This window comes from Helianthus annuus, chromosome 11 (assembly GCF_002127325.2).
Source record: "Helianthus annuus cultivar XRQ/B chromosome 11, HanXRQr2.0-SUNRISE, whole genome shotgun sequence".
In the NCBI taxonomy this organism is placed as follows: Eukaryota; Viridiplantae; Streptophyta; class Magnoliopsida; order Asterales; family Asteraceae; genus Helianthus; species Helianthus annuus.
Genome location: NC_035443.2, coordinates 111,894,132 through 111,906,207, shown reverse-complemented (window position 1 = coordinate 111,906,207; position 12,076 = coordinate 111,894,132). Strand labels below are relative to the sequence as shown.

The window sequence follows — 12,076 nt, the reverse complement described above, 5'->3', positions numbered from 1 at the left end:
AGAGAAGGTTTCGGGTGATCCACCTCCAATGGCGGACCAACGTACCCTTATGGATTATCTACGACCCACCGTAGGTAATCTAGGCGCCGCTATCAATGCTCCGAATGTCGAAGCCAATAACTTCGAACTTCGGCCGCATTTGATACAAATGCTCCAAAACTCCGCAACCTTCCACGGGCTTGCGGACGAGGATCCCCATCTACATATAACTAATTTCTTGGAAATATGTGATACCTTTCGGATCAATGGAGCATCAAACGACGCCATCCGCCTCCGTATGTTTCCCTTCTCACTAAAAGACCGAGCGAAAGCTTGGCTCAACGCCCTCCCAGCTGGATCGGTAAACACCTGGGATGAACTAGCCCAAAAATTTCTATATAAGTATTTCCCTCCTGCTAAAACTGCTAAGTTAATGGCTGAAATTAATACATATTCACAAGAGGACGGGGAATCCTTATATGAAACTTGGGAAAGGTTCAAGGAGCTATTACGCAAGTGTCCCCATCACGGCCTCGCAATATGGCAACAAGTATCCACTTTCTATAATGGATTGTTGCCACACACTAGGCAGACACTTGATTCTAGCTCCGGGGGACTTTTAGGTAATCGACGCCCACACGAAATATATAATCAAATTGAGGAAATTGCTCAAACCAATTTTCAATGGCACACCCCCCGGGGAAATAAGTCTATCGCCCCGGGCGCCCATAAGGTCGATGAAAGCACTTCTTTACAAGCCCAAATCGAGGCCCTTTCTTCAAAGATAAAAAAATTGGAAATGACAAAAACAGTCTCGGTTATGGCTTGTGAAGGGTGTGGTGGGTCACATGAAAATTGGAGTTGCATGAAAGAAACAGACATGGTAAACTACATTGATAATAGACCTAGGCCGTCGGGTCCCCCAACGGGAACTTACAACCAAGGATGGCGAAACCACCCAAACCTTGGTTGGAGGGAACCCGGCAATAGTAGTAACCAACAAACCCAACGAACAAACTTTCAGCAACCAAGAAATGAGTCACAAAATTTCACTCAACAAAGTGGACGAGAAAGGCTCGAAGATACGATATCTCGCCTCGTCTCCGACACTGATAAGAAAAACTCGGAAAGATTTCTACAATTAGAATCAAATTTTAGAAATCAACAAGCTAGTATTCAAAACATAGAAAAACAATTAAATCAAATAGCTCAAAATTTTTCCGAGAGACCGCAAGGCGCATTACCTAGCAATACCGAAACAAACCCAAAAGCACAAGTTCACCTCATCACACTACGGAACCGCACCGTAGGGCCTGCAGAAGTGCTGCCACCAACGGAGGAAACAGTACCCACACCTCTGCAGGAAAAGGACTCCCCTCCGTCACCAGAGCCTACCAAGGCTCCTCGAGTTCCATACCCCGGTAGGTTAATTCGTCAAAAGACCAATGAGCAATTCGCCAAGTTCGAAAGTCTGTTAAAACAATTGCATGTCAATATTCCTTTTATCGAAGTCCTAACTCAAATGCCCAAGTACTCTAAATTCATGAGGGACTTCCTTACACATAAAAAGAAAATTGAAAACTTGCAATTAGTCAATTTAGGCGAAGAATGCTCTGCCCTCGTACTCAATAAACTTCCCCAAAAGAAAATCGATCCCGGAAGCTTCACGATTCCTTGCTCAATAGGGGAATCACCCGTTTGTAATGCCTTAGCCGACCTTGGGGCTAGCATTAACCTCATGCCCTCATCAATGTTCAAAAGACTCGGCTTAGGAACCACAAGCCCTACAAAAATGAGCATACAATTAGCCGATCGATCCGTCAAATTCCCACAAGGTGTCATCGAGAATGTCTTGGTAAAGGTAAGCAGATTCGTTTATCCAGCTGACTTTGTCATACTCGATATGGAGGAAGACACCGAGGTCCCCCTTATACTAGGGAGACCCTTCCTTGCCACCGCCCAAGCAGTGGTGGATATGAATGATGGGACACTCACCTTGAGGTATGGGGATGATGAAGTGAAGTTCGGGGTTGGGAAGAGAATAGAGGACGACGACCCGGTCGATTACATGAAGGTTATTGATTCAAGCTTGGATGCTGCTCTCCGACGGTGTAACATGGGACGCCAGACATCCCACTCAGAAAACATATAACCTCGCATTGGGTCTAGCCAAGGACCCTTATAAACGTGGCGCACCACGGAGGCATTCCGGGGAACTATCCTTAGTTTAGTTTAATCTTTTAGTTTTATTTTGCAGAATAAAACACACTCATGGTGGTAATGGATGAAAAAGGGGAACGAGAAAAATGGACCCATGCACAAAGAACAGAGCAACCCGACACAAATCTCCATCACAGAAGGCTCAACACGGGCCGTGCCCAACCAACACGACCCCGTGCTGAGCCACCTGCAGAAAAACACCCAGTTCAGGTAACTGGACACGGGCCGTGTTCAGCGGGCACGCCCCCGTGTCCAGGCTTCTGTTTTAATTCTTTAATTTTTGTTACTGGCACCTGACCACGGGGCCGTGCCCGGTCACCACGGGGCCGTGTCCAGGATGCCAGTAACATAAATCTTTGCTTTTTAACCTACTTTTACACATTATAATCAACCAAAAACCTTATTTTTGGACACATTGAGGACAATGTGTAATTTAAGTGTGGGGGGGATGCTAAAACCTTGAATTTTTCAAATCCTAAATACAAGCCTTACACAAAACTCTATTGGAACCGCTAAACACCCCAAATTTTTTCAAAAACTTTTTCATTTTTTTTTATCATTTACTTGTCTTAGTTTAAGTTGGGAATAACAAGTTCTAAAAAGGTTATATTTTTACAAATTTACAACCGATAGCGTCGTGATAACAAAGAACCAACATAAGAAAATTACGAAACGGCATAACAAGTCTAGTTAAAAATTCGATTATATATACTTGATCACATTAAAAACCCATTCCCACAAAAGTGAGTTTTGAGCCTTTATTGAGCATAAAAATATACATATTTAGACTAAATGCTCATTTTTCGTTTCTTGTGTGAATAGCCGCTTGGTTCTTACAACTCTAGAACTTGCCACGACGATACATTCCCGGTCCTTACCAACTTAAACCCAAGTAAGTAAGTGATGGAGGCATTAGGACTAACCATATTTTTCTTTCTAAACCATTATTTTTCATTTTTTTTACCACCTACCCAAAATCCCCCTGGATAGCCCCTTTGAGCCTAAACCTTTCATTTCATTACCCCAAAACTCTTTTTACCCACCAAAAACCCTTTTTATTTTTCACCCTTTATTTTAGTAACAAGCTCGGTTTTTCGTAAACTCGCCTTTTTATGTGAAAAAAAAAACAATGATGAAGTCAAAAACAAACAAAAGCTATATAAAAGCTTGTTTGGAGAAATACTTCAAAATAAAAAGTCACTAAAAACAAGGTATGTCACGAAAACCGACGCTTTTTACGATTTTCGCCCTTTTTTCTAACTAACCCAACCAACCACCTTTAACCCAAGCCTAACCCTTCACCCCAAAAGTCCTCTTGATATTTACAAAGGTAAAAAGTTAAAAAGGAGGAGGATTGATTGCTTGGCAAGCCTATGGAAGGCGTAAGTTCCATGCCGCTCTCGAGTGATTCACTAAAAATTACACCTTCGGCCGAGTGTTGAGTGATCCCCCGCGAGGTATGTGAACTTGTATATAAATGGAATTTTAATAAGGCATGCTATGCCCAAATAAGTAATTTATCTTATGAAACGTTCAAAATAAATCATAACGAATAGGATTGTAAATAAATAAAAATAAAACTTACAAAGACCTTGGATTCCCGACACTCTAGGACAAGCTAAAAAACTTTCTCTTCTACCTATTCCATTTGGGAGTGTAAGCCACATTTAAAAGAGTTTTGCTTGAGGACAAGCAAAAGTTCAAGTGTGGGGGTATTTGATGTGTGTAAAATGCAACATATAAATCACATCAATTAAAGCATAAAACTAACCCTTTTTAAGTACTAATGTTGGAAAAAGAGTGTTTTTGTCTTCCTTTTGTATTTTCAGGATGAAATGAGCTCAAAATCACAAAAGAAGCAAAAAAGACAACTAATTCTAGCAAAAATACAAGAAAAGGAATAAAAGTAGAATGCCCGGATCCTCAACGGCACCTCCCAAGGCAAAGAAGAGAAAACAGAAGACTGAACACGCCCCGTGTCCAGCGAACACGGGGCCGTGCCCAAGAAGCAGCAGAAAAGACAAACCAGTAGAAGCTTCCATTGCCCACCACGGGGCCGTGTCCAGCGGACACGGGGGCGTGGTGAAAGTACAGCAGGCGCATTAATTGTAATTGCGAACTACAATTAATGAAGAGAGAGAATGTCAGACGGGCACGGGGGCGTGTCCAGCGGACACGGGGCCGTGCCCAGCCTTCTGTTCAGCCAATAAATAGGGGTGCTTGGTTTCATTCCATCTCATCCCATGGCACACCACCTCTCTCACACTTCATCCACCACCCACCACCACCATAACACCATCATCCACCACCATCATCCATTGTCCATCGTAGAGTGTGTGAGTCGTCTCGGGATCCAAGATTGATCGTAAGAGTTCTTGACAATCAAGGCCATGTTTGCCTAAGTCTCTTACATCACTTGGTGAAGACAAGTGTTTAGTATAATACTTTTTATTTTTAATCTTTTGCACTTTTTATTTGGTTTTGTATTAATGACTTTAATAACTAGTGTCTTGGCATTATTTTACTGTCTATATAAAATAAAAGATTTTCACCATTCATATCTCCACGGTCTATATGGAGGTATGTTGGCTACCTGGTCGGGGGTTAAGGGAACGGTTTGGTAAGGGTCTTGCCCTTGTTCAGCGTTTAGAGGTCCTGCTTGGGACCTGGGTCAAATTTAGTAGGATCTCCTTCAATGCCCATAGGTATTGGATGGCGGGGATCCAAACTCTTTGACCCCCTCATAAGTTAACTACTATTAATACTATAACCCGGCTATTTAGGACTGTATCCCTGCTGACTCAGACTACTTAGCCGAGGGTAACGTCACCGCCAAAAGCGGGGCCTACCACAATTTGCATTAATAACTTAATTCATTATCTTTCAATAATCCGACCCTTTAGGATTGTATCCTTGCTGACTCAAACTACTGGGTTGAGGGTAACGTCGCCTTCAAAAGAGGGGCCTACTACAATAACTAAGATAATCTCTTAAACAAGTGCAAAAGTGCGAAAATAATCAAAGGTTATACTAACACACGTGTCGGATCCAAGTGATTCATCTTGTCTATCTGTTTTTATTTTATTTTATTTTTCAGCATTTAGTTAGTTTTTATTTTTCTTAGTTTAAAACATTTTTCTCACTTTTTGATTTGATTAGACGTTGAGGATAAACCGGTATTAAAGGCTCTTGTGTCCTTGGACGACCTCGGTATCTTACCAACACTATACTACGTCCACGATGGGTGCATTTGCCCATATGTGTGTTTAGTGTTAGTAAATATCGTGTTTTATAAATTTAAAACTTGGCTAAAAGTGTAAAAAGGGGCTTAAATATACATCTAAAATATATTACACTACACACGCATCAGCAATTCCTTCCAGTGTGCCAGTGGCGTACTTCACCCTGCGAGCCTCAGGGCATTCACACATCTCAAACACCGACTCGAGCTTTTCAAACCATTGGAGGAGTCCCACTGCTCCCTCCGTGCCACTGAATGTGCTAGGACAACAGTCCATGAAATTCTTGAAAGTGCAAACAGGTGGCTGAGCGTGTTGACCTGTTGTATATAAGAACGGGACAAGGTTAAACACAAGAGTTAGTTTAGGAGTGTAGGATCTAAGGATCCTAGTGTGAGTTACGACTGCAGGGTATACCTCCTGCTTGTGCGGCTGCAAGTGCCGCAGCAACTTGTTCGTTATTGAGAGCCGTCAGCTGGGCTTGTGTCATGTTAACGCGTCCAGCCATGATCTTCATAGTAAAAGTAACGTAAGTGAGATAGCGTTCGCGAATAGTGCGATGACAGAAGAGGGTAAACACACAAGTGTTCTCAAGCAACAACGAATATTAGGCAATGTAATCTAAGCATACCACGAGCAAAGTTCTATGTAATTCTAGCAAGTAAGCAATCTAAGCATGAATAGCAGTACCTGTGGTGTTGAGCCTTGCATGTGGAGCGAAGCGTCGTTGTGGATCGTTGAGCACTGTACTGGTTATAGTCTGGTTTTAATAAAAACGTTTCCCCCCATATTAAAACCAAGTTCTCTATAACCAATGGCTCTGATACCAATCTGTCACACCCCCAAAATCCACTCGCGGAGTATCACCGCTTGGAGGCGTGACATGACCAGGATCAAGCAACCAATCATATTGAACAATATATATATATATATATATATATAAATGTAATTCAACCAAACCAATATGAAAGGTGTTCAAAAAATAAGTATAATAACAACGTTTAGCGGAAGCATAAAAGTAAACCCAACATAAGTATAAGTATGTAATGTCATAAACGTTTAACAAAGCATTCACGATCCTTGTCCACAACGACCGCGCCTCCCTATGCAAGCTCCATGTACCTAACGACCTGCAAGGCATGTAACAGAAAGTCAACAAATAGTTGAGCCAGTCCACAGTGGGTTGTTTAGTAATAGTGTTCATTTCGTAAAACGTTTGCTTGTTTAGTAACCCATATATCGTTTATAATTACATCGCGGCCCTCCAAGCATGTTTGTGAAGATTAGTGGGGGTTTCCCATGTATTGTAGACTAGTTTTACTTGTATCGCGGCCCTCCAGGCATGTGTGCGCAGTTTAGTATCAGTATCGCGGCCATTCCAGGCATGTGTGCGAAGATCAGTATCAGTATCGCGGCCATTCCAGGCATGTGTGCGAAGATCAGTATCAGTATCGCGGCCATTTACAGGCATGTGTGCGAAGAGTAGTGGGGGCTTCCCCATGTATCACTAGTCTAGCAGTATCTATAAGTGACCTTTCCCAACCGAGGTCAGTAATCCATATTCCCAATAACAACGTAAGTACAGATAATCATCCAATCTCATTCCCTACCCCGGGAATCCCATGCCTTGGTAAGAGTGTGAACTCACCTTGGTTTGCTCGGCATGCTAAGATATGGGCTCACAGTTAATCAATCTAGGCCTAGGGTATACACGCATACACAATCAGTTACATTTACTAAGCCCACGTTTGCATATTCAATCATAGTGATGATAATTCAGCAACCATGAATAACACAAGGCACGTATACAAGTTCATACAAGTCATGCATAACATTTAACAGTGGTTGGCTAACTCAGTTATCCTTTAACAGAAAGAAATCAAGTTACTGTGCAAATTTCCCATTTGGCGAAACACTCCCTGTTTCGCCGTGAACCCTCGTCAACGAAACACTCTGTTTTGTCGTGTTGACCCATGACAAATCACCCTTTTGTTTCGTCATCCCTAATCTTGGCGAAACACCCCCCTTGTTTCGCCGTGTCTGTTTCGTGGTGACTGATGTTGACGAAACACATCAATGTTTCGTCGGTATTTGCGTTTTGTAAAGTCATCAGTTTCGCCACATAACAGTTACGTACAGAGAACCCTAATTGCCGTCACACCGAATCATACAGTCTTCAACATACAGGAATCATCATACAGAACTCATACGGTATTCATTCAACCAATCATCAACATCATAGACTACCAATCATAATTTGATCATGCGTTAACCTTATGAAATCTAGCATAAGTGATAGTCATTATATGGAAGTGCATCACCGTTTCTATAATATTAACATCCTATTCCGATCATTGACAACAACAATTCCAATCATATAATTGTAACCGATAATATAGATCATAACATAGCTAAATTCATCACTCAATCATGAACACAAACATTATCTAGCATTGATCCTAATGAATTCAAGCAAAAACAGTTAACGATGGTAACATCAACAATCACATGAAGGTTAAAAACTAACCACGATGAATAGAGTAACAACTAGATTGATTCGGGGCTTCGGGGACACAAGATTGCCGTCAACAGAGAAAAGGAAGCTCTAGGGTTTCTTGTTTGCTAAAAATTGTAACAAATAACCCGTAGAACTAGTTAAATACTCGATGCAACGTACTGGGCCGTTACTAGGCCTCGCGTAACACTGGGCCAGCGAAACGTATCTGTTTCGTCGAAGATGTGTGTGACGAAACACTTTGTTTCGTTGAACCTGTTTCGTCAATAGGTGTTACGGCGAAACACTTTGTTTCGTTGGTATTAAGCTCAACAGTCATGTAAGTATACAAGTTCATGCTCAAGGAATCTAACAACCAAACACTTTACTCATGTTAAGCACATAGCATATCAAACAATGTCTCATCTTATAATTCAGTGTGCAGTTACAAGTCAAATAATCAAGCAACTAAACAGTCAACGCGCAATAAACGCGAATAAGGAATCTTGGAAACTCGAGTTGTCACACGTTTGGTCGTACGGTCGCGTTATTCGCTTAATTACGACGGAAGTCGTAACGAACGCAAAAACGATCCAAATCAAGCGACGAATGGATTTTAATCATGCAAAACACTAAAACATAATGTTTTAATGATTACATGAATTTTTGGATGTCCGGATATATTCAGAACGTAAAATATGCGCGAAAATGCAAACCTGTGCACTTTTTGACGCTTTTAGTCCCTATTGATCAATAAAGTTTATTTTAGCATACCGAACCCCTCAAAGCCTATTTCTAAGCTATGTAAAGGTTATATAGGGTATGTTTAACTTATGATCAAGTTCCCGAATGTTCGTTACTATACAAATCGGTATAGTTTCGCAGTTTGACACAAATAGTCCCTGCGATCGAACAAACTTGATTTCAACACACCAAACCATCCAAAACTTATTTCTAAGTTATGTTGAGGTTATTTATGGTATGTTAAGCCTATTTCACTATTCCAGAGTGTTTGTTGCATTAAACTGGATATATTTACGCATCAGTGCGCGTATAACCTTCCAGAAAGCGATTTAAAGCTTGAAATTGGAATCTAATTAAATTGAAAAATCACCAAACACAAATACACACATAACAACACCAAAACACATATAATAACACCAAAGCACATTGTTTTATTAATAATCAACATTTTTTACATTGTACAATGATTAATAGAACACAGTTGTCACACTCCGGCTTCGGTTTATCTACCGTTACCGGTGCCACACATCCGCTCTTTCAGACACGTGGATGCCTTGAGTAGAAAGCAATCTATGGGAGAGTATAACTCCTTGAATATCATTAGCTGATATTAGTACAATATGACCGTTGGGAGATCTTAGGGGTTCCATGCATTAAACCTTCATACTGATCTGGCATGAAAGCAATCTATGGGACTCGCTAAAATATCGCCAATTATCATATGGCGCTTCTATCAAACTTAGTTTGGCATTCGCAGTTGATAGAAATCAATGAGATAAATAAATAAAATAACAAAATTGTCGTACACCAGCTGGAGGAAGAGCATATCTGATTTTTATGGATAAAGATCATCCATCAAGAATAGAAAAAGCGATTTCTATGGTTTCATCGGTAAGTTCTACCTTATACTTAATATCTGGAGTTCTTATGAGTATATTTAAAAGTATGCTAGACTTATGTGTCACACCCCAAAAACATCGCAGCGGAATATAAAACGTAGTGGTGACGGAAGTTGGTGCCCATTTCTATCTTGATGTTTGATGCATTATATTGTTGGACATAATAACTTAGTTAAAACATAGATTTTAAACTTAGCGTTCCAAAACATGACATAATTAAGTTGTCTTTGATCCTCACGGATCTTATTACATTTGTCCCAGAAAGTTTAAAAGTTAGTCCAACATATTTAAGTGACAAAACATGCATCAACAACCACAAGATACGCCATGATTCCTGAAGCCGGACCTAAGTACCTCTAGAACACGTTTAAAATCAAGTGTCAACACAAAGGAAGGTGAGTTCACATATTCAAATTTAAACAATTTGATCCTGAGGAAAAGCTTTCTAATTATGTGTTTATTATAAAACATCCATATAATTTTAGAAAGTCCATTTATTTCCTTAATAAAATCCATGGGTCATCCATCGTAGGTTTTTCAGCTGAAAACTCGACAATAGGGCATTTTCCCAAGTTTTGTATATTAAATTTATAGCGTCAAATATTCGGACTCGTAAGTTAGCTAGACATTTCGAACTATATATTTACAATGTAGGGATAATCAAGACTAGACTAAAAACAGAATATCAATTCATCGTTTGACTTGACACGGGGCGACCGGTCACGACGGGGTTGTCAACCCGATAGATCTACCAACAATTCCTCGCGTGCAATACTTAAATGATTAAACGACATCATTGGCGCATGGTCCATATCAAGACCATCTATGATGCCTGCCTCACGTACAATATATATCCTACTAATATGACAAATTTAATATAAATGGTTGTACGAAATTTACTGAAATCCCTTGGACCAAGCAAACCCGTCCCAACAACATGGTCGGTTTTTCCTCTGAAACACCATACCATCCCAGTTTCTCCTCGAAACATATATTCATCAAAAACGTTTTATCTTGAAACGTATATTTTATCGAAATTCCATATATTTTCAACGGAAATATATCTAATTTATATCAAAAGGTATGTTTTAATTCCAAAAACATTATTAAATACTTTTAGGCGTGTTCTTCCCCCAAAACATATACAAAACAGTAAAAAGAGGGGGTTTAGTGACACTCACCTTTGGGTGCGTTTTTTTTTAAATAGCGCAATCACACAGATTGATTTCTACACGTCCTATTATATGTAGGAACGATTTATAAATCAATATATCACAAAAATCCTAAGTTTCTCCGTTTCTTAGAGTTTTCACATAACTTTGAGATTTTCTAGAAAAGTTATCATTTTAGATTATGTTGGCACGTTAATATATATATGAGTCCATATGTATATATATATTTTTAAGATTTTGCGACTTGAACGACTTTATTGGTGACCATTATCATGTAAATCCATTAACATACCCATTTATACGTAATATATCTACGATTTGCGCGTCGTAATATATATACATAAACGTACACATAAATTATTATTGAAACACGCGTAATCTCGTTAACTTACCTATTTTGTCATTTTTAAGGCAAGAATATATAAAATATCTTATAGGTATCGAATTTCATGCTCGATAAAAAAGTTACACGTTTAACGCGATTTTATCGTTTCTACCACATAAAACGCACAAATGTACATGCATAGTCTAAATTCTCACTATCATGTTAACATTTAACATATTTTCACATTCACATGTTTAAATCACATAACATATTTTAACACATAAGGTTCACTCATAAATAACCCATACTAGTGTTCATTGAAAAACGCGTATTTTAGTGATTCGGTAACGTTTTAGGGCGTCGGAAGTCACGTATGACCAACCAAACACCAAGTAAACTTAAAATTAGTTAAGATACTTATTTTTAAACTAAAAATATCAGTTTACTTACTGATCTAAATTAGTTTTATAAAAATCGTTCGAAAAGCCAATTTTTGACCGTTTTAACGCATAGTTTTGCGTTAAATGTTACTATAATCATCCCAACTCAGAATGACTTGATATTTTAACACAATACATGTTATTTACTTATTAAAATAGTGATCATAATCAGATTAGTGCAGTTTTTGTGTAGGTCACATAAATCATGCGATTTCACGTATTTTACAACTTCTAATGCACCAAGTACAACATGCAAGACTAGTAAACTTTATGACAAAGTTTTATATCATTTTAACACTTCAAATATTAATATTTTTAGTGTTTAGAATCTGATTAAAATTTATTTTTATCAAATCATCATTTCATGATCACAAATCATCATGCATGTTCAAGTAAATGCATCTAATGCATCCATATAACATCATCATTATTTTATATGAACTAATATATATATATATATATATATATATATATATTTAAATCATGTTCAAATATTCAAGAACATCATAATCTACAGATGATTATCATCTAATCATTAATCATAAATGCAAGACATGCACATTC

The 12,076-nt window shown here is 38.9% G+C and overlaps 1 non-coding gene across 1 annotated transcript; it reads right to left on the bottom strand.

Moving 5' to 3' along the window:
• Positions 1-406: 406 nt before the first annotated feature.
• LOC118484512 lies at positions 407-513 on the bottom strand. The gene has a single exon (XR_004873622.1). It is a non-coding gene; the product is annotated as a small nucleolar RNA R71 (small nucleolar RNA).
• Between the last annotated feature and the right edge of the window lie 11,563 nt (positions 514-12,076).